Source organism: Otolemur garnettii, unplaced genomic scaffold (genome assembly GCF_000181295.1).
Source record: "Otolemur garnettii isolate 467f Iridium unplaced genomic scaffold, OtoGar3 scaffold00058, whole genome shotgun sequence".
Taxonomy (NCBI): domain Eukaryota; kingdom Metazoa; phylum Chordata; class Mammalia; order Primates; family Galagidae; genus Otolemur; species Otolemur garnettii.
This window is the reverse complement of record NW_003852453.1, coordinates 4,135,833-4,157,020: the sequence shown is the minus strand read 5'-3', so window position 1 is coordinate 4,157,020 and position 21,188 is coordinate 4,135,833.

Sequence of the window (21,188 nt, the reverse complement as noted above, 5' to 3'; positions counted from 1 at the left end):
GTGGGTACGGCCCCGTTGGCTCCCCAGGGAGAGACGAGCCTCTAGCCACTCCAGGAGGCAGCCTGCTTCAGACTGCCTCCTCTGGGGGCTTCCACCCCTGCTAGTCTCAGTTTCTGTCATGGTGAATTTTATGTGTCAGCTTGGCTGCACCCTACTTCTTGGATATTTCATCTAATATTCTGGATGTATCTATGAGCAATGAGTTAGGGATGAAGGATGTGTTTAGATAAGATTTACATTTAAATTGTGGACTTCTAGTATAACAGAATGCAGTGGGCCTCATCCAATCGGCTGAAGGCCTGAATAGGAAGGGTGATCTCTCCCAAGCAAGAAAGAGCTCTCCGGCTGACTGCCTGTGGACTTCACCTGCACCATTAGTTCTTCCTGGTCTCCAAAAGACTGCTCTTGAACTTGAACTGCCAGATTTTGGATTTACTAAGCCTCCACAATCATGTGAGCAAATTTCCTAAAATAAATCTCTTCATATGTATGTGTGTGTGTATGTGTGTGTCTCACACATGTGCTCACGCCCACACTCACCCTGTATTGGTTTTGTTTCTCTGGTGAGCCCTGACTCACATATACTTCCCCATTCTTACAGTGAAATTTCTTAGGATAACCTCTCAGATTACTTGCACTTGAATCCTGGTCTGAGGGTCTATCTCTGCGTTAACTCAAATAAGAACTTCGGAGCTTCTCATGGAGAAAAGATACCTGATTCTGGGTAGGAATAGACCTCCCCTGCAAAACTGAAAATGTAATAATTAAGCACTTACTGTGTCCTTGTCGTGCATTACTCTGCCTTGTGTATAGCAGCATATCGATTACTCATTATAATTGTACAATAGTCACTATGGCCACCCTCATTTTACAAATAAGAAAAGGGAAATCCAAGGAGATCACTGTGGGATGAAACTTGAGAAGCTTGACTCCACAACGTGCATCCTAAACCACTTTTTCCCAATGTCCAACATTTATGCATCTCATTAAGAAAACTGAAAAGGACTGTCTGGGGCTGTAAGACCACATGTTTCTTCTGGACGCAAGTACTGTGAGATGGGGCAAGGTGCAGGTGGAAGCTTTGACCCCACTGGTGTCAGCTTCATACAACATGCCAGTGTATCTGCTGCCGGTGCCCAAAATCCCTGTTTCTAAGGAAAGTGTGCTTTTCAAGATAGAAAGAAGGAGGAGAGGGAGACGGGGAAGAGGAAGAGGAAGAAGGAGGAGGAGGAGAGGGTGAAGAGGAGGAAGAAAGGGAAAGGTAGGGGCAGGCTAACTGTACAAAAAGGAACGTCAGGAGTCTTCTTGGAAAGCCAACAACTTTTGCAAAGCGACATTTTGATGAGTTAAGTGCAAATGAATCAGGAATAATGAGAAACACATGGGTTAAATTTTCCTTAAAATATACGAGTTTAAAAATTAAGAGGAAAAAAGGGGCTTGGGGGAAATGTGTTTTAAGTTTTAGCCAAACTAAAAACATTCACAAAATGGATCAAGATATTTGTTGAGCCCACAAAACAACGAGGCTGATCTATCTCGGGCAGATAGAGTGATAAGGAGACAGATAAACAGTGGGGAGAGGCACGCGGGGCCCAGCCAGGACACGGCTTTATGACAGCACTGTTCTCTGCTCCCTGAAAGCTGTAAATTAGGGATTGAGAGCAATATTGCTTTTCTTTCATTTATTTCTCCAAGTAACACGGAGAACTGCAGTCTGGATGTAATACCAACGAATAAATAATAAAGTTGTTTGGAAAACTGATGAGAACACACTATCTATCTATCTATGTGGTTTTTTAAGGCCTTGAAAATTTATATTAATAAGAGAATCAAGAAACAGAGAGGATGTGCTGAGAATCCAGAGCCTGGCAAGACTTGATGCAGCTTGCCAGCCTCTGTTGGGAAAAATGACAGGTGTCCCAAGGGAAGACCACAGAGCCCAAATCTCAGCATTGCCAGCTGGAGCAGCACCCCAGGCAGATGGTTCCCTGGAAGGCAGAGCAGAGCCCCAGGGAGGACCTGGACAGAGGCGCTAATCCCCTCCCTGAGCACCGGCCCATGGTGCCTGCCCTCTCTATGTCACTGGGAAACTATGACATTTTCTGTTGGTTTCCGTTCACATTCTCAGGAACAATGGCCACAGTTCCACTTTTTTTTCTGGTATCTATAATTTTTAGGTACCGAAAAGAATGAGGTTTGGGAAATATTGTTTTTAAAGAAGCAGCACTGATGTTTGGCGTGTGCTTAAATGTTGTCTTCCAGAGCCAACTGTCACCAGCAGTACCAGGTCTAGACGAGCATGCAGGGTGGATGTGATGGCCCAGAAAGAGCAATGACACCAGTCTTGAAAATTGGCTTTGTTCTTGAGAGTGAATCTGGGCTATTCTTTGCCTTAGAGTTAGAAAGGACTCTAATGACTACCAGGTTCTCGTCTCTGTCCACGTCTGTTCTCCCAGAGAACTGCAGGGAGATCAGAGTCCATCATGGGTAATGCTGACTCCACCCCATTTCCATGAAAGGCCTATCAGAATCCAAGCATCTGGAACCAAGAGTAGACGATACTTTGGAGGATTATACGGAACACTGGGTTTTCTAGGCCTAGGCTTGGGGACAGAGAACAAAAGAAGACTGAGTTTCTGAAAAGAGATGGTCTAGAGCAGTGATTCTCAACCTGTGGGTCACGACCCACAGGAACTGTACTAAAGGGTTGCGGCATTAGGAAGGTCAAGAACCACTGGCCTAGAGCAACATGAAGGTGTCCATTTGTCTCTTCCGTGGGCTGCTGGACACCACCAGGACCCAGGGTAAGTAGAGTCCTATGGCCTCCAAAGAATGTGGTCTTTGGGCTCTTGGCCCAAGTTGTCTCAGGCCTCTTTTCATAGCTAGAACTTCTTCAGAAAGTAAAACACTGATAAAAATAAAAATCAGGAGGGAAAAAAAGTGAATTTATCCTCTCACTCTCTCTCTCTTCCACAGAACCAAAGAAAACCAATGCAAACCTAAAGACTTGAGGAAGAAAATTGGAGGGGAATCTCTTGTTTGGAAAGAGAAAGAAAGTCTTGTTGAGGCTTGTTTTGAAAGGAAAAGGTCTTGCTTTGAAGGGCAACCAGTTCACTCTGTCGCTTAACCAGGTGGGCCAAGTTTATTAACTCTTTTGAGCCTCAGTTTTCTCTTCTATTTGCAGGCCACTGGAGAGTCTAGAAATAATATAGGTGACGCATCTCTTCCTTAATGGGCAATGAGCAGTGAGTCATTGAGAGCCATTTGCTGTCAGCTTGCTGACGTCCAGAGCGGAACACGGGCCTGATCAGTGACCATCTGCAAGCAGGACGCTGTGGTTCTCATCTGTCTGCTGACCAGGAAGCTTGAGGGAAGTCTCTGAATGTTCTGGGAATCTCGGCAGAGCAGAGAAGGATTTCTCAACAGACACAACTCTATAAAGGTGAGGTGACATTTCTGAAATGGTTTTGTTGACACCATCAACCATAAAAATAAAGCAACCTCTCTCTTATTGAGGAATACACAGAGGTCCCCTCTAAAACACGGGGCATTGGGCTCTGCAGGAATGAAGGTTATTTTCAAGATGCATTTTGAGGGTCACTGGAGAAATAGCACTTTGGTCCTTCTTTATAGGGATGACACTGCCACAGCTGACCAGGAGGGCACTGGCGAAATGAATACCCTCCTTAGGTCTTGAAACATGTTAATGCTTAATTCACGAAAAGTAGTACTATGGTCAAGTTCATTTGAGAAGCACCAGGTTAAATGTGGCTAACCAGGTTCATTTGTGAAGATCATCCAGGCACCTCTCGCGTACATTCTATTCATCTGGGAGTCGAGGTGAGAGGGATGCAGCGTGGAGCTTTGCCTGTGTTGATTTGACCACAGATTTGTCTATCTTTTTTTTCTATTAAGATGATTCTGTAATTATTTTAATGTTTGGTTAGTTTAAATCAAAATATGCAAAATAGGAGGCAAATAATCTGAGATTAGGAAAACCTTCTTAGGAAATTTTCTGAAGAGAGAGCGTAATTGAGTAATTTTATTTTAATTATCTATTTTTTTCATTTTAACTTTTTTAATTGCTGGGGATTCTTTGAAGGTACAAGGTAACACTGATACTGCATTTGTGGATTCTTCTCCTACGGGCTTCATGACCCGAAAGATACGTCTTAGACAGGGCTGATGAGGTGGTGTGGACGCACCGGCAAATTGTTTCTCCCTTCTGGTTCTTGAGTAGAAATTGTTTATTTAATTATATTTTGTTGTGCTGTGTTTGGTTCCCCAGTTCCCACGCTAGCTACACATTTGAGTTACCTGAATATCTTTTTAAAAAAAAAAATTTTTTTAAAGAATTCTGGAGTCCCATCCCCAGACCCTATGGAATAGCAGCCCAGGGGTCTGTGCTTGCAACATCTGCCCCCAGGAAGTCTGGGACAGCCCACCTGGCACAGCTGACCAATGCCTGACACCAGGAGCCACACCCTCTACCCTGCACCAGTGACATCGTGGTCTGTCTTCCTGCCATCACAGACTTCACAGCCATTGGCATAAGTCTTGCCTGAAAGTGAAGCTGGCATATGGCACCAACCCAGAGGGGGTTTTGAAGCCTACAGCAAAAAGCATATTTTCTTTCCACTCTGCAAACTCCAGTAAGAGCAATCATTCACTTTTCCTACAACCCATTAATTCTATATTTAGGAAACTAAAAGGAAAGGGAAAAGAAAAAAACATCAACCACAACCTCACACACGACGGAAAAGATTGTAGAGTCCTTATGGCTGTGTTGGCAAAACACAGCATGAGTGGACTTCAGGGTGGGGGGGGGCACTATTCTCATACTGTACATTTTCGTTTCTAAAATAGGTGCATTAATTTATCTTGGACTGACATTCCTACAGACAGAGTAGAGATCTGGTATCTTCATCACCGCCAGAGGTGGTACAGTCTGGACATGCCAAGTCCCTTGTATGCCTGCGAGCCGGTTTTAAAGGTTTTGGTTAGCTCCACTTTTATTAGAATGAAAGCTTTTCACAAGTAAGAGGTTTTATGGGAGTTATTTTTAAAGTAATGTGTTTTTATTGGTTTCTGGTAAGATCAGTGAAATCACATGGCATTTTTTAAAGAATTTTAAACCAAAAAAATATGTTCAAACAACTTGCCTGAAACACAAAAGCCAGGAAAGTCAGAATAAGATATTTGAACACAAGGGGGATTAATGCCAAGATAAAAACGACTTGGAGGAAGCAGAAGAAAGGGCTAAAGCAGTGCTTTGGGCCAGGAGAAAGATAAGCTCAGTTCAGCATGGAAACCAGAGCTCGTTTACGGAGGTGTGATGGCGGGCGTCTCTCTTTGAGTCAGTTGTCCCCAGAGATATGGAGATCACGATTTGTTGTGTATGAAAATGAGGCTCATTAGAAGAGAGAACATACTCTCAGTTGCCTAGACCTCGAATGAATCAAGCAAACAACATACAAAAATCCAGCTGAGTGGCAGGAAAATTAGGAGAATTTCAGACGCAAACCATGGACGATCCCAGTTGGAATTCCACCTTCTCATGTCCCCTCCTCCTCTCCTGTGTTTTCATCATCTCAGTTTTTATTGCCTTTTTTGAATGATTACTAAGGTAACACATGCTCAGTGCAACATGATAAGGCACATGTTTCATGCAGCCTTATCCTTCAGCTGAAAAAACAGGTCTAGAGAGGAGGAGGACTGACCCAAGGTCACAGGAAGTCAGGCGTTAAGGTAGGACCAGAGATCAGGGATGTTCATAGCCCCACCCCACAGTTCATCACCATCACGTGCAGGTGTTTACTACATACACAGATGTAAAGTTCTGCTGTCAATTTATTTCCTACCCCCTTGCTATGATCTGAATATTCAGGGCATTCTCCCCAGATTCCTATGTCAGAAGCTAATATCTGATATGATAGTGTTAAGAAGTCGGGCCCTTGGAAAGTGATTAAATCACAAGATCCCCACCCACATGATAGAACTAGTGACCCAGCAAAGGATGCTTGAGGGAACTATCTTGTCCCTCCTACCAAGTAAGGATGCAGCAACGAGGTGCCGTCTAAGAAGCAGAGACTGAGCCCTTACCAACCTCTGTTCTTGGACTTCCCAGCCTCTAGAGCTGTACGTACTGAATTTCTGTTGTCTCAATTACTCAGTCTATGGTATTTTGTTCAGCAGCTTGAACAGACTAAGATACTCCTGGACAGCACTGAGGTGTGCACACACGATGCTGCACAAACACACACTCACACAACACAGTAAGCGGCAGGAAGGAAACGGAGGTCTGTGTGTGTTTAATACAACACTGTAGAGCAAGTTTCTAGCACTTACTAGGTATTCAGCAAATACATAAATCATTAAACGAATGACTCTCTAAAAAGGTCTGACACTCCATGACCACCTCATAAGCCTTTGATCCAATATACGTAAACAACCGAATAGATCAATTAATGGGATATAAAACTATAAAAAGGAGATATCAGGACTATTTCACCTAATTATAGAAAATAGCTGAGAAATGATACCTGTCTGTCCCCTGCCAATGCAACTGGGTCTTCTAGAAAGAGAACTATAATGACTTTGTGGAGACTGGGTGGAAGTTCTGTCTGCCTCCTTGAAGCTGTGTGACCTTTGGACTCTAGCCCCTCTCACAGGTGACACGGACATTACTTGCACTGTTCCCCTTGAGCCGGTGTAAGGGTCAAGTGGAACAATTATTTGGAGAGGAATGAAAGCTACAAATGTTATAAGATTTGTATTTAGGAGGAAAAACTTAATTAAAATTCTTCTCTGTCCACTTATTAATGGATACCGTGAAATGACATTTGCAGATGTAACTGGGTGCACAGAGTGTGGACCTGCCTCACCATGGGTTCTGCTCATTCTCCTAGAATGTTGACACTCTCCTTCGGGAAATGAGATCATCAAGGAGATGGTCTCCCTTTATGAGCTCTTAACAAGAAGTCCACCTGTTTCCTCTGGAAGAGCATCACCTTCCACCTTGAAAATACCACTTAGTTCTATCCCAATTCAATTTTAAATATGAGACACAACGTCACTCAGAACCCACTCGCCTACCTTGAACACAAGCTAAGAAAGGGAAAAGCTGAATCTCTGGCTGACACTGCTTTGAGAGTCTTAGGTGGATAATGGATTGAGCAGTTTCAGCACACTCAGCCACCCACCAAGGACAGTGCACCGCCTGTGTCTCCTTCCATTCCTTGCAGGCTGTGGAACTTTCTACCATTTTCTCCTCTTACCTGGTTGGTGTTTACCAACTTTGTCTGGTTCTCTGCCTACTGTGTATATTGTAGGACTATGTTTCTTGGTCTCCCCTGTTTGGGTGAAGCCACTTGACCAGTTCCCACAAATGAATTGTGTGTAGAAATGATGCGTGTTATTTCCAATATAGAAATTTTAATTGCTAAGGAAAGTATCTTTAGAGATCTGTTTCCTCTGCTGTAGCACCCAGCAACACTTGACATATCAGCCTACATGCCACATTACGCAGAGAGAGGACACCAAAGTCCCCAGCTGATCCAATATTGACAATCACACAACATTAGTTTTTATGTTTGGAACTGCCCAGACTTTGGACTTGTTTGTTACTGCAGCATAACTTAGCCTTTCAAGACTAAAGTAAACTGAACAGGCAGAGGACATCTGCACTGATTGCCTGTTGACCGTATCTGTGTTAAACCACCCCAAAACCTAGTGACTAAAACCACATTTTCTCATGATTCTGTGGGTCAATAATTTGTGTTAGGCTCAGCTGAGTGGTCTTTCTGCTTATTTCACCCAAGTCAGTCCTATAGCTGCAATCCATGGGGGGGAGCTGGTCGGCCTGGGGATCCTCAGCTGGGATGGAACATTTCTGCTCTCCATGTCTCAGTCTCAAGTAGGCTCGCCCAAGCTGCTTGCTTGAGACCCACAGCAACAAGACAGCAAGAGCAGAAGCTGTAACAGAGTGTTTTTAAGCCTTTTTAATCTCATGGCACACTTGAATCTGTAGCTTGCCCATCTTCCTGCCCTCACCCAATGTCCTGTTTTCTAAATGCACCAACCTTTACCAGAAACCCATCCTGAGCCAGCCAAGGAGCCTACCGGGCATCTCCTACCCTTCACTCACACCCAAATGCTTATTCCACCGCCAGCCTGCCCAGCTTTAACCATTTCACTATTTTTCATATATAATTATAAGAGGATATTCCAGCTGAGGCTGGATTTCTACAATCTTGACAGGTAAGACACAGGTTTAGCATACCATTTTAAACCTGCCAACAGACTTTTGATTCAAATTGGTAGAGGGATCACAGAATTTTAACTTCCGTACCTCCCTCGATCCTAATGAAATAAAGCCATAACCCCAAAGAGAAGGAGGGGATACCCTGCTTAGATTTCAGACTCCTGACTTCTAAGAGAATAAATCTGTGTCAGGTTAAGTCATTACGTTTCTGGTAATTTGTTATAGTAACAATAAAAAATGAATGAAAGAGGTGTTACTAACATTTAGTGGACAAATACAAAAGGTCCTGAAAGGAATGCATGAGCAGGTGCCTATCGTGAAGAATTATCTTAACCAAAATGGCAGATGTTCCCTAGTTAAGAAATACCAGAAGTTGGGCGGCGCCTGTGGCTCAAGGAATAGGGCACCAGCCCCATATACCGGAAGTGGTGGGTTCAAACCTAGCCCCAGCCAAAAACTGCAAAAAAAAAAAAAAAAAAAAAAAAGAAAAAGAAAAAGAAATACCAGAAGCTAAACAAAAATAACTTTTCCTCTTTGCCAATGGTTGGGTTGGGAAAGAGCGCACAGCAAAATTCAGGCTACAGTGACAGGAAGGGAGGTTGGCTGGGTTTCTAAGAGGTCTTTGGAGAGCTCCATCTCTGGAAAGACATTAACAAACAGACATATCTAAACAGCTCCTTCTGGCAGCGGCCTTCCAGTCTTTTCCATTCTACGAAGGCTGAAGAGAGGTAAGGAAAGTTGAAAACCAGCAGAAGTTGGTTCATGAGGTGGAAGGAACGAAGCCATCTCTGCAATGTGAACGTGCAAGGTCAATCAGCAGGTGCTTCTGCTCGTGCAGAAGATCTAGCTAAGATTAAGATGAAGGTGACCACACTGCACAGATTGTCATTGGAGACAGAACAGCCTCTATTGGAAGGAGACGCCATCCAGGATTTTCATAGACAGAAGACAAGCTAATGCCTGGCTTCAAAGCTTCAACACACAGGTTGACTCCCTTGTTAGGAGCTAATGCAGCTGGTGACTTTAAGTTGAAGCCGATGCTTATTTACCATTCTGAAAAACTTAGGGCCCTTAAGAAGTAGGCTAACTCTACCCCGTCTGGGCTTTATAAATGGAACCACAAAGCCTGGACGACAGCACGTCTGTTTACAGCGTGGTTTATTGAACATTTTAAGCCAATTGAAACCTAGTGCTTAAGAAGAAAAGATTCTTTTCAAAATATTCTGCTCATTGGCAATGCACCTAGTCTCTCTAGAGCTCTGATGGAGATGTGAAAGAGGTTAAAGTTGGTTTTGTGTCTGCTGAGACAATATCCATTCTGCAGCCTTCAGATCTAAGCGTAATTTTTACCTTCAAGCCTTTTTATTTAAGAAATATATTTCAGGAAGCTGTAGATGCCATAAATAGTGATTCCCTTGGTGGACCTGCGAAAAGGAAATCGAAAACCTTCTGGGAAAGAGTCACCATTCTAGGTGCCATTGAAAACATCTATGATTCATGGGTCACAAAAAATGGGAGTAGAGAAAATATCAACCCTATTAGGCGCGTGGAAGAAATTGATTCTAACCCTCACAGATGAAGACTTTGGTGGAGAAAAGAACAGCAGATGCTGTGGAAATAGCAAGAGAACCAGAATCTCAAGTGGGGCCTGAAGATGAGACGGCATTGCTGTAATCTAGTGATACAATTGGAACAGAGAGGGAGTTGCTTCTTACGGATGAGCAAAGAAAGTGGTTTCTTGGGATGGAATCAACCCCCTAGTGAACATGCTGTGAGCATTGTTGAAATGACAACCAAAAATCCAGAATAGTGTACAAACCATTGATAAGACAACGTCAAGGTTGGGGAAGATGAAAGAAGAGTTACCGCAGATAAAATGCCATCAAACAGCATCACACGTGACAGAGACGGCTTTCCTGAAAGGAAGAGTCAATCAACATGGCAAACTTCAGTGCTTTTTCTTAAAGAAATTGCCACAGCCACCCAACCTTCAGCAACCACCACCCTGATCAGTCAGCTGCCCTTTGACTGACAACATCAGGGTAAGATCCTTCACCAGCGAAACATCTATGACTCACCAAAGACTCAGAAGATTGGAGCATTTTTTAGCAATAAAGTATTGTTAATTAAGGGATGTACATTTCTTAGACATAATGCTTCTGGACACTTAGTAGAGTACTGTACAGTGTAAACGTTACTTTTCTATACCCTGGGAAATCTAAAATTTGTGTGATTGCTTTATTGCAATATTTGATTCATTGAGATATTTGGGTTGGGGGGATTGTTTGTTTTCTTAGAGACAGAGTCTCACTTTGTCACCCTCAGTAGACTGCTGTGGCATTGCAGCTCACAGCAACCTCCAGCTCTTGAGCTTAGGCGATTCTCTCTCTCTCTCTCTCTTTTTTTTTAAATTTTATTTAATTTTATTATTTTCTTCTTTTTTTTTAATTAAATCATAGCTGTGTACATTAATACTATCATGGGGTACAGCGTGCTGTTTCTATATACAATTTGAAATACTTTCATCCAACTGGTTAACATAGCCTTCACATCTTTTTCTTAGCTATTGTGTTAAGACATTTATATTCTACATTTAGAAAGATTCACATGTACCGTTACAGGATGAACCATAGGCATGATCCTACCAATCACCCTCCCTCCACCCACCCTCCCCCCCTCCTCCTCTCCCTTTCCCCTTTCCCCATTGCCTCAGCCTCCTGTGTAGCTGGGATTACAGGCATTCGCCACAATTCCCGGCTATTTTTTGTTGCAGTTTGGCTGGGGCTGGGTTCGAACCCACCATACTCAGTATATGGGGCCGGCGCCCTACTCCCTGAGCCACAGGCACCATCCAAGAGATATTTGTTTTAATATGATGTTCTGGAAACAAATCTCTGAGGCATACCTGTATGTGAATCACATCTCAATAAAGCTGTTAAAGAATAATCAAAAAATTGGCTCGGCACCTGTGGCTCAAGCGGCTAAGGCGCCAGCCACATACACCTAAGGTGGTGGGTTCGAATCCCCAGCCCGCCAAACAACAATGATGGCTGCAACCAAAAAATGGCCAGGCATTGTGGCGGGTGCCTGTAGTCCCAGCTACTTGGGAGGCTGAGGCAGGAGACTCGCTTGAGCCCAGGAGTTGGAGGTTGCTGTGAGTGTGATGCCATGGCACTCTACCCAGGGGGATAGCTTGAGGCTCCGTCTCAAAAAAAAAAAAAAAGAATAATCAAAAAATTAGAGAGGGAAATGTTTTGCACATGAAAGTTAATGTGAAACAGAAATACCAAGTCTAATTAGGATTGAAAAATAATCCACGTTTCAACATGTTGTTATTAAAACATACAAAGAGTAAGGACAGGTTATCTACAAATACAAGACGAAATTGCATCCAACTTGTCACATACAGAGGAAAAATGGACAGATTCGAAAATTATATAACAATAAAGAATTTCTGAATTCTATATTGAAATTAGAATACTATAGAAATTTCATATTATAATATGAAATTATAGAATATTGAATCTAGAATTTTATATGCAGGTAAACTTAAAAATTATGAGAAAATTGGGTAAAGGATATTTTTCAAATATCTAAGGACTCAAGCTTTTTTCACCATATGCCTTTTCCCAAAATTTATTAGACAATATAAAGCATCAGATGAAAAAGGAATAAGGGAAGATAAGGAATTCAATCAACAGAGGCTCTAACCTAAGACTAAAATGAAAAAAAAAAAAATCTCAGGATGAATTTTGTGAAGCAGATCTAAAAAACCACATGTTCAAGTTTGAATTCAAAGTCACAGGCTGCAAGAAAAACCTTCAAGGGAAAAACGTAGGCATATGTTTACAAACAGCACTATTAAGACACTGGAGAACCTTTGTTACGGCACAAAGACAGAGACTTCCTTAGTCAACAAGAAAGAAAGAAACCCCTGAGAAATGTCAGAGGAAAAAATATATACAAGAAAAATCTTGGTGTAAATAAAAGCAAACTAAGAAGGGGTACAAAGTGGAACCCCAGAGGGAGGTGTGCTCCTTTCCTGTTCTGCGGTAACAAATTTAACAGCATCAAGTAACAGAACTTCTGCTCTTACAGTTCTGGAGATCAGAAGTCCAAAGTCACTCTCATTGGGCTGAAGTCAGGTTTTACCCTATAGAAAAGATATGAATTGTTGATTATACTTACAGGACACAAAGTATGAAAAGCCTGGACCATGTGAAAATCATGCTGTGGCTGATAGGGATGACAGAAAGTGGGTGGGTTACGCAGACCTTTGATGTCCTTTATTGAACGTTAGCAAGAGAAGATACAAGCAATGTTATTATATTAAGGAATAGAATATGGGGTGGTGCCTGTGGCTCAAAGGAGTAGGGCACCAGCCCCATATGCCGGAGGTGCCGGAGGTGGCAGGTTCAAACCCAGCCCCGGCCAAAACTGCAAAAGAAAAAAAAAAAGCATTAAAAGAAATAGAATATGTTATTTAGTGGATAGGAGGCTCTCCAATATTGAAACTTAAAATAACTAACAAAATTGGAGGGGCTGAAAGAGCTCAGGAAATTTTACCCCCCAACAGAACTCCTTGGTATAAAATGTATTTCGAATTAAAGGCCCTTAGAGATCAGCAGGCCTTGAAAGGGGGCTTCCCTTTATCTGCATAAAACCAGGGCCATCTAAAGAACCATGGACTTCCCACCTCTCTCTGTTATCTCAATACACTAGGGAAAGAAGATGAAGAATACAACCAAACCTGGCCCAAATCATTTTAAACATATAATAATACCTGTCTCTCTGCTTAATTCAATTTGCAAAGATAATCATTTATAAGTCAATCTGTTTTTCCCCATCCATCCATCTTCCCTCATAATCATGCATTGCCTCTAAACAGAATTGCTTATATTCCCGTGTCTTCTCCCCCATGAAATGAGGGTATATAAATTTGTGGCCCCCACTGGGATATTACATAATCATAATGATTCTCCCCATGCACATGGTAAATAAACTTCTTTTCTCTTTTTAATCTGCCTTATTCTGAGTCGATCTTTCAGAGAACCTTCCCTGGTGAAAGGGAAGTTCCCCCTTCCCCCCACAGGAGACATGGGGAGAAGGCGTTCAGGCCCCCATCTTTCTTAGGAAGTTGGCAGACTTTCAGAATCGATGGAGCAAGGAGTAGAGATTGGAGCATCTTCTTTGGACATTTTGAAATCAAGGTAGAAAGATTAAAGGTGGAAACAATTAAATATGGTTACTTCTGGGAATGGAGCTTAAGAAAGAGAAGAAAAGGCGGAGCCCATAGCTCAGTCGGCAGGGTGCCGGCCACATACACCTAAGGTGGCAGGTTCAAACTGGCCCAGGCCTGCTAAGCAGCAATGACCGCTGCAACCAAAAACTAGCCGGGCATTGTGGTGAAAGCCTGTATTTTCAGCTACTTGGGAGGCTGAGGTAAGAGAATCGCTTAAGCCCAAGAGTTTGAGGTTGCTGTGAGCTGTGATGCCACAGAACTCTTTTCAGGGTGACAGCTTGAGACTGTCTCGAAAAAAAAAAAAAAGAAAGAAAGAAAGAGAAGAAAGAGAAGAAAGGCCTAATTTGCTTTCCACTTTACATCCTTATGTCTGCACCCCACCCGCCCACCTACAGAAATGAAGAGGATTCTTGCCCCTGCTGCTGGGACCACTGCAGACTGTCCTCAGCTACCAGAGCTCTTCGGATAAAATGATGCTTCCTTACCCAAATCCCCCTTCCTATCAGAAGCAGCTACCTCTAACAGCTCGTCCAGAACAGCAATATAAACCCTGGCTTCCTCATCCAACTCTGGACAATTCTGAAGGGCCACCCAGGCTTCGGGGCTCACCCTGGGGTCACTGCATCATGGAGACAGCAGCACGGCCCAGCCAGGCCCCAGCCCCAACCCTGTTTTCCCTCTTTCCTCCCTTATAAGCTTCCTACTTGCTAACCTCCACCTCAGGGGCTGCTTCCTAGATGGCCCAACTTGGGATAGACCTGCTGGGCAGTAACTTTAAAAAAAAAAAATTGTGGCTCGGTGCCTGTAGCTCAGCAGCTAGGGAGCCAGCCACATACACCAGAGCTGGCAAGTTCGAACCCAGCCTGAAAAATAACAGTGACAACTACAACCAAAGATTAGCCGAGTGTTGTGGCGGGCACCTGTAGGCCCAGCTACTTGGGAAGCTGAGGCAGAAGACTCACTTAAGCCCAAGAGTTGCAGGTTGCTGTGAGCTGTGACACCACAGCACTCTACAGAGGGCAACATAGTGAGACTGTCTCAAAAAAAAAAAAATGCCTAAACTACTTTCATAAATGTGTTTATGCTAGAAGCATGTTGTCATGTGTTTTCTTCTAGAAAAAAGGTTCATTTAAAGTTTGACAGAAGACAAAATTTATTTTGAGAAAAAATTACTCTAAGGGAGAGTTTGCTTGTACAAAGTTACACCAACTTCCTACCTCGATGATGCGGAAATGCAAGATGCTAAACTGCTTCTCACCAAGGTAGGAAATAAAGCTCACCTGCCAGGGGCGTGCGTGGTCTCGCCTGCCCTCCGCACAGCTTAATGCGGTAACTTCTGACCACAGGGCTTGTTAGGGGGACTTTTATTTTTAATTGGCTTGTTAGAGGTACTTTTATTTTTAAGTGAGACACAATAGTTATACACATTTGTGGAATGCAAAGTGGTGTTTTAAACTCAATTTGGACAGCCACAGCCAACATCTTTTCTTAAAAGAATGAGTGCATTGTTTTTCTCTGTACAAATACATGAGCGTATGGATGTTGTCCGAGGCATCTGTGCCATGGGAAGATCTGAGGCCTTGGTTATAACTTCCAATGGTTTTCCATAACACAAAATCAAACCCAAATACCTAGTCAAGTCTTCCCAGGCCTTGGGAAATTCTGCCTCCACCTATGTTTCTGACTCATTACATATCACTTCCCACCCCACTCACCACTCCAGAGCCCCCCTGCTCATTGCACGCTTTGAACTCGCGTCACTGATTTCTGCCTCAGGACCTTTGCACCAGCTGTTCTTCTTGCTTGAAATGCTTGAAATAGTGTTTGCTGGATCTCTGTGCACTTGGCTATATCTTGTCACTCAGGCCTCAGCTCACATGCTCCCTTGGGCAGGAGAGCCTCCCAGATCCTACAAAGCAACAGCCCCTTCCTTCTCCATAGCCGCTCTAGCTTCTCCAGAGCAGTTATCTGTGTCTGTTCACATGGTTCCCGTCTCCTCTCCCTGCTCCCCTGGAAGGTCTCGAGCTTCTCGGGGCAGGGACTGCCTTTGCCACGGCCTTGCTGTCTCTGCAGCACCTACAGCCATGCTCGGTCCTACGAATTGCTCAATAAATACTGAATAAGCAAACAGCCCACTATATGAATTTAGTGGGTTGAGGAATGTCACCCCAAACTAGGAGGAAAGCTATTAAACAAAAAGGTCATGAGATAGATTCATCGTTTTGGCAGAGCCCTAAGTGTTGACAACTTAACTAAGTGGTACTTATGTTGGGACCCAGAATACCCTGGAAACACTGGTGAAAAGCATAGTCCTTTTCCCCAGACAAAGAGCAATGCATGAGTATACACTTCGTATAGTATACACAAAGAGAAAGGCATGCAATTTAAAGGTTGAGAAGCCCTCCTTCCCCCAAGGCTGGGAAGCCCTCCTTCAAAGATTGTTTGTAAAGGGCCTCTGGGTAGCAGGTCAGTGTTGCTTGAGTACCTGCCTGTCATTTTACCCCTTGATGATCTACACCATTTTCAGAGGTCTGACTAAATGCGACCCCCTCCCAGAGCAGGGGAAATAGGGCTGGGCTGGCAGGAAGAGGATTTAAGGGGTCATCTACTCTGACCCCTTGCTGGGCATGACTGCTCTTCCAAACAACCCCAGCAGGCTCTCCGATCTTATCAATGACCCTCCCAACCTTAGTAAGCCTCTCTGAAGGGATATTAGCCCTATCTAAAGTAATTTATCTTTAAACACACCAGTCTCCTGTATTTGACTATAAATTCATTAGAGACAGGTTTACCTAAGAATCTCCAGCGCTGAGTGGGCAGAAAACTTCCATGTTTACAGAACAATACTGAGTACCAGGTACCGAGCTCTGAGCTTAGTCAATAACCTATCTTAATCTTTTAAAATTTTCAAACTCACCACCCCCCTAAGAGATACAGTCTATCGTGTATTTCCCCCCTTTTACTTTCTTCACTAGAATGTGGGTGTGGGAGAACCCAAAAAATATAGCTGAGTAAGTGAGTGAGTGAGTGAGTGAATGAATGAATGAGAATTCCATGCCAGGCACAATTCTAGGCACTGGGACAGAAAAGGGCAAGACGAGAAAGCTCTTTCTCTCTGAGGGGAAGCAAAGAGTGACCAAAGAGCTAAATGCAGGGCGGCCATAAAGTTCGTGTGCAATCTTAAATTGCACACTATTTTAAACTGCGCGGGAAGTTTATGGCCAATCCATATATTATTTCTGATTGTGATAAACACTCTAAGGAAAAAACACCTTTCTCTCCTCTAAAGTCGGTCACTGCACTTGTGAATGGCCTGTGGCAGAAGGATGAGGTATTAGATGAGTAGCCAGGATGTCCTCTCTGAGGAAGGGGCACTGAGATGGAGGTTGGATGGGAGGAAGGATGTAGCAACAGTAAGAGCCTGGGGAAGAAGATTCCAGGGGGAGAGAGCAGCAAGTGCAAAGGCCCTGAGGTGGGAGCTTGGTGAGGCCAAGGAGCAGAAGGAGTCCGTAGTGCGTGGAGCTAACGGTTCTGGTGAGAGTTCAGATGAGACATTTGCCGAATTCAGCAGAGGCCATATCATGGGGCGTAGTGCCCCTGGGTGTTATTAAAAATCATGAATTGAATGGGGGACTGACCTAATGTTTTTAAAGATGACCCTGGCTTCAGCCTAGAGGATGGACTGTAAGGGATAGGAAGACCCCAGATGACTGGGGACAGGGAGGCAGGGATGGGGACTGGCGATAAGGCTGCAGGCAGGATGGCTTCTGGGAGGCAGAGGCCCCAAGGTCTGATCTCAGCCCCTTCCTACACACTGGCTGGATTGAAGCTCTGCTCTTCCAGCTGGGCCCCCATTAACAGAGAGAGCTCATGGGGCCATCTTTCAGGGCCACTTCAACCATGGCACTCTATCAACTCCCGAAGGTCCTTGTCCTTGTCATTTGCACTTAAAGACAATAGATTTGCCCTCTGCCTGCCTGAGCCTCCCTGAGACAGCCCAGCAAATTTGCAGGTGACAAAGCCCAGGCCAGCTTTCTGGCACTCTGAGGCCAGCAGGGCTGATGGCAGCCACCACACCTTTCCCACTGGCTCCACGAGAGGGTCCGACGCCTACTTGAACCTGCTCCTTGGTCAAATCCAAAGGCAGGCGGCACCCAGCTTGTAAAACCTCCACTCATTGGGGAGCCTTTGATCAGGCTTTATTTCTTGTTTTGCTCTTTGTTCTCCAAAGAGAACACATGGCTGCCCCTCAGGGCTCATCCCCACGTCTCCTCTTGGAAGGAAGATGTGCTTCTACTGGGCCAGCCTTCCAAACGCTGTAACTTACAGGTCTGACAAAAAGAAAAGGGGTTTGACCTGGCTGGACATCGAATCTGGCTCTTTCCCCCTCTCCCTCCCCCCTCCCTCCTTTCCTTTCATCTCCCAAAGTGGTCCCCTCCTGGCTTGTGCTGGGCTGGGGGGTCACACCACCTCCCCCTCCCGACTTCCTCGGCCCCCCGGCCCCGCACACACTTGCTTGTGCAGCTGCTCGGTATAAATTCCTCACACACATCTCCGGCCAGCCGGTTTATTTTTATAAACAATAAATAGGATGACATTCCTATGGTGTCCCACTCTGGCCAGCCTGGCTCACAGAGCCGGGGAGACAGTGATGGAAGATCGGCCGGGTTTATACAGATGGCGGGCCGCAAGTCGTAAATCTCATAAACGCAGAGTGAGGGTTTTTTTTTTTTTTATTTTTTCCCTAAGAAACACAAACAACAACAACTCACTCCCTCACCCCGTTTTCTCTCTTTCCCCAAGATCACAAGGCATTATCAAGGCCTACAAATCACCACCAGATGATATTAAGTTGCTTCAATAACACTCCGGATCCCTCCCGGTGTGTTATTTTTCTTCATTAGAAGCGATAGCCGAATTGCACCAAATCCTCTTTCCCTCTCTTCAAAATTTATAGATCACAGCCTCTAAACTAATTGTTAGTTGCACACTAGGCCGCGAGCTGTTTGTCCACCGAGCAATTACCTCCAAGGCCTTGATTACAGGCGCGGTGATATAGAAGGCAAGGGACATGGGCGGCAGGCAGGGCGGGCAGGGCGGCCCGGCCTCAACCATGGGTGACAATGAGAGAGAAGTTCTCTTACCCATCACCCGTCCTTGTTCAGAGCCTGAGATGTGACAGGTACCAGGTGTGGGCTGCTGACTTCCTTTATGACACTGGGAACCAAAGCGTCTTCCATCCTGACCAGTACCTTCCCAGGGAAGAGGAAACTTGGCTCAGATTCTCTGTCTTACCTTCAGGGGTGATGGCACTTTCCATAGCTCATCACTTCACCAACTTCCCTGCAAATAAGCAAGGCCAGAGATTGCTTTGCTCGGAACAGCCCGAGCGTCCTGTTCCTAACGTGTTCGGGAGGTCCCCCAGGTCCGGTGGCAAAGCTGGGTGTGCAGTCCCCATAACACCTGGCAGACGCCCCACCCCATGCCCCGCTATCCTCCTCCAGGCAAAGCAAAATTGGAAGCCCCAAAGTCACAATTAGAGACGCTGTTGGCTGCTGCTTTTTGAAGATAGAAAAACTGAGGCTCAAAGGCAAGTGGGCACTTGCCCGGCGTGGAGCCGCAAGCTACTGCCACAGCACAGTCTTGACTCCCTACCTAGACCCACTGCCGTCTGGAACCATCAGTGTGCTGGGGAACAGTGCCATGTAGACGCCGAGTTGTAACTCAAAATGTCACCAGAGAAACTGCCCCAGCTGATCCCCCAGTGGTGACTACCAAAGGGTCTTAGCACATCACTAGCCTTAAGCCCGTGGGAAGAAGTTCTAACCCGGAGAGTGTTCAAAGTATGGTTCTGGGTCCCAGCACCTAAAGGAAGAAAGACTTAAGGGAGAAAGGGAGTCAAGATTCTGACACATCCTCAAGCTTTGGATGATCAAGGCTTCTGATAGCAGTCGGTGGCACTGAAGTTATCAGCATCCTACCCAGATCCCTTCTGTACCCACCAGTCCTGTCTCCTGTGAGCCCCTGAGACTGCGCCCGAGAGCAGTTTCATGCAGGATGCTCAGCTCTCCTGAAGCTGGACAGACATGCCAGGGCGTGAGCCCCTCCAGGAGCAGCTCTCAGCCCAGGGAGGAGGGGAGCAGCGGATACACACCCCAGCTTCCTCATCCCGCCGCGGGGCATCTCCGAGGCTTGGCCGAGGGGCCTCCCGGTGGGACTCAGCCCTGCTATGACAGGTGTTTCCTGCTCCTCAGCCCAAATTTTAGTGGCTGTCTTCCTTCCCGCTTTCACCTCCCCACTGCTCTGCCTGGAACTCCTGACATCACTGTCCAGATCATTTCTGGCACTTGAATGTCCTTGTCTCAGGGTCTGTCTGTGGGGACCTCGAACCCAAGATACTCCACTCCTATCTTCTTTATAACGAGCATTGCATGGATGCCTCTTTAATGGATCCCTTAAATTTTTTTTTCTTTGCCAGAATTTTAAATTTAGAATATTTTCCACAAAAACAAAAATAAGAATCCCTGTTTCTTTTAAAAGTCACACAATCTGGGATCCACACCTTGCGGTCCTGAGCAGGAGTTGGAAGCAGCTCCAGCTTTTAGGCAGAACTATTTCCTCTCTAGTTCACTGTTTTTCAACCCTTTTTGATTTCACGGCACGCTTGAACCTGTAGTTAACCTTCCATGGCACAGTTAAATTATGTTGATCCAAAAATAAATAAATAAATAAATAAAAATAGTTAAAAAAAAGAATATACTTACTGCGCTTTGAACTTCTGTTGAAAACAATTTAATGAATGATCTTTAAAAATTTGTGCAGCACACCTGAGGTCCTTTCACGGCACACCAGTGTGCCCAGCACGTAGGTTGAAAATCACTGGTCTAGTTCCTTACAGACCCTGCCAGGCCCCCGCCTGGTTCTTTCAGATCAGTCTCCTGGCCCCTGTGGACAGGGGAGGTTTTGAACCCGATGTCTGTGTCACCCTGCGTCTTTTGTAAAGGGCCACAGACAACGAATTGGGCATTCTCCCTGCCTTCTGTTCATGGCACCTGCCCTCAAGGGGCTCACAGTCCAGAGGGGAAGCAGACTGGTGACAAGGAATTTTCAGAGCCGCCTGGGAAGTTTGATACTAGTATCAACATGACAGTTCTGAGGTGATGAGAAAAAGCAGCGATCAGCTCACTGGGCAGGGGAAGGGAAGGCCTCTAACCGAAGCCCTTCCCCTGGGCCTTGATGGCCGAGGAAAGAGGTCAGTGGGCAGAAAGAGTAGCTGGAACAGAGCAACAGAGGCTCGAGACTGCCCAGGACATGAGGGCCTGGGTGAGGTGAGTGGTCGCCAGGGACATCTGGGGGCTGAGGCGAAGCGGTTCCTGAGCCAAAGCTCAGTTTCCCACTCCAAGGTGTGGGGACCGCCTGGAGGCCACCCGTGCTTGGGGTGGGCTGTGTCTGCCAGCTGTTTAGGTCGCTGCGGAGCTTCCTCCCTAAGATCGGCTCGCAATGTCTGAAAAGTCCAGAGGGTGTGGAGGCTTGAGGACACCCTCCCCCTCCACCACAACGTGGCTCCTCTCTTCTCCCTGGCTTTACTTTTCAGCTAAATTTTCCGCAAGTGATAACAAAGATGGCCACAGAGACCCTCAGAAATACACATATGAGTTTAACAACCTTCCAGAGAGACAGTAT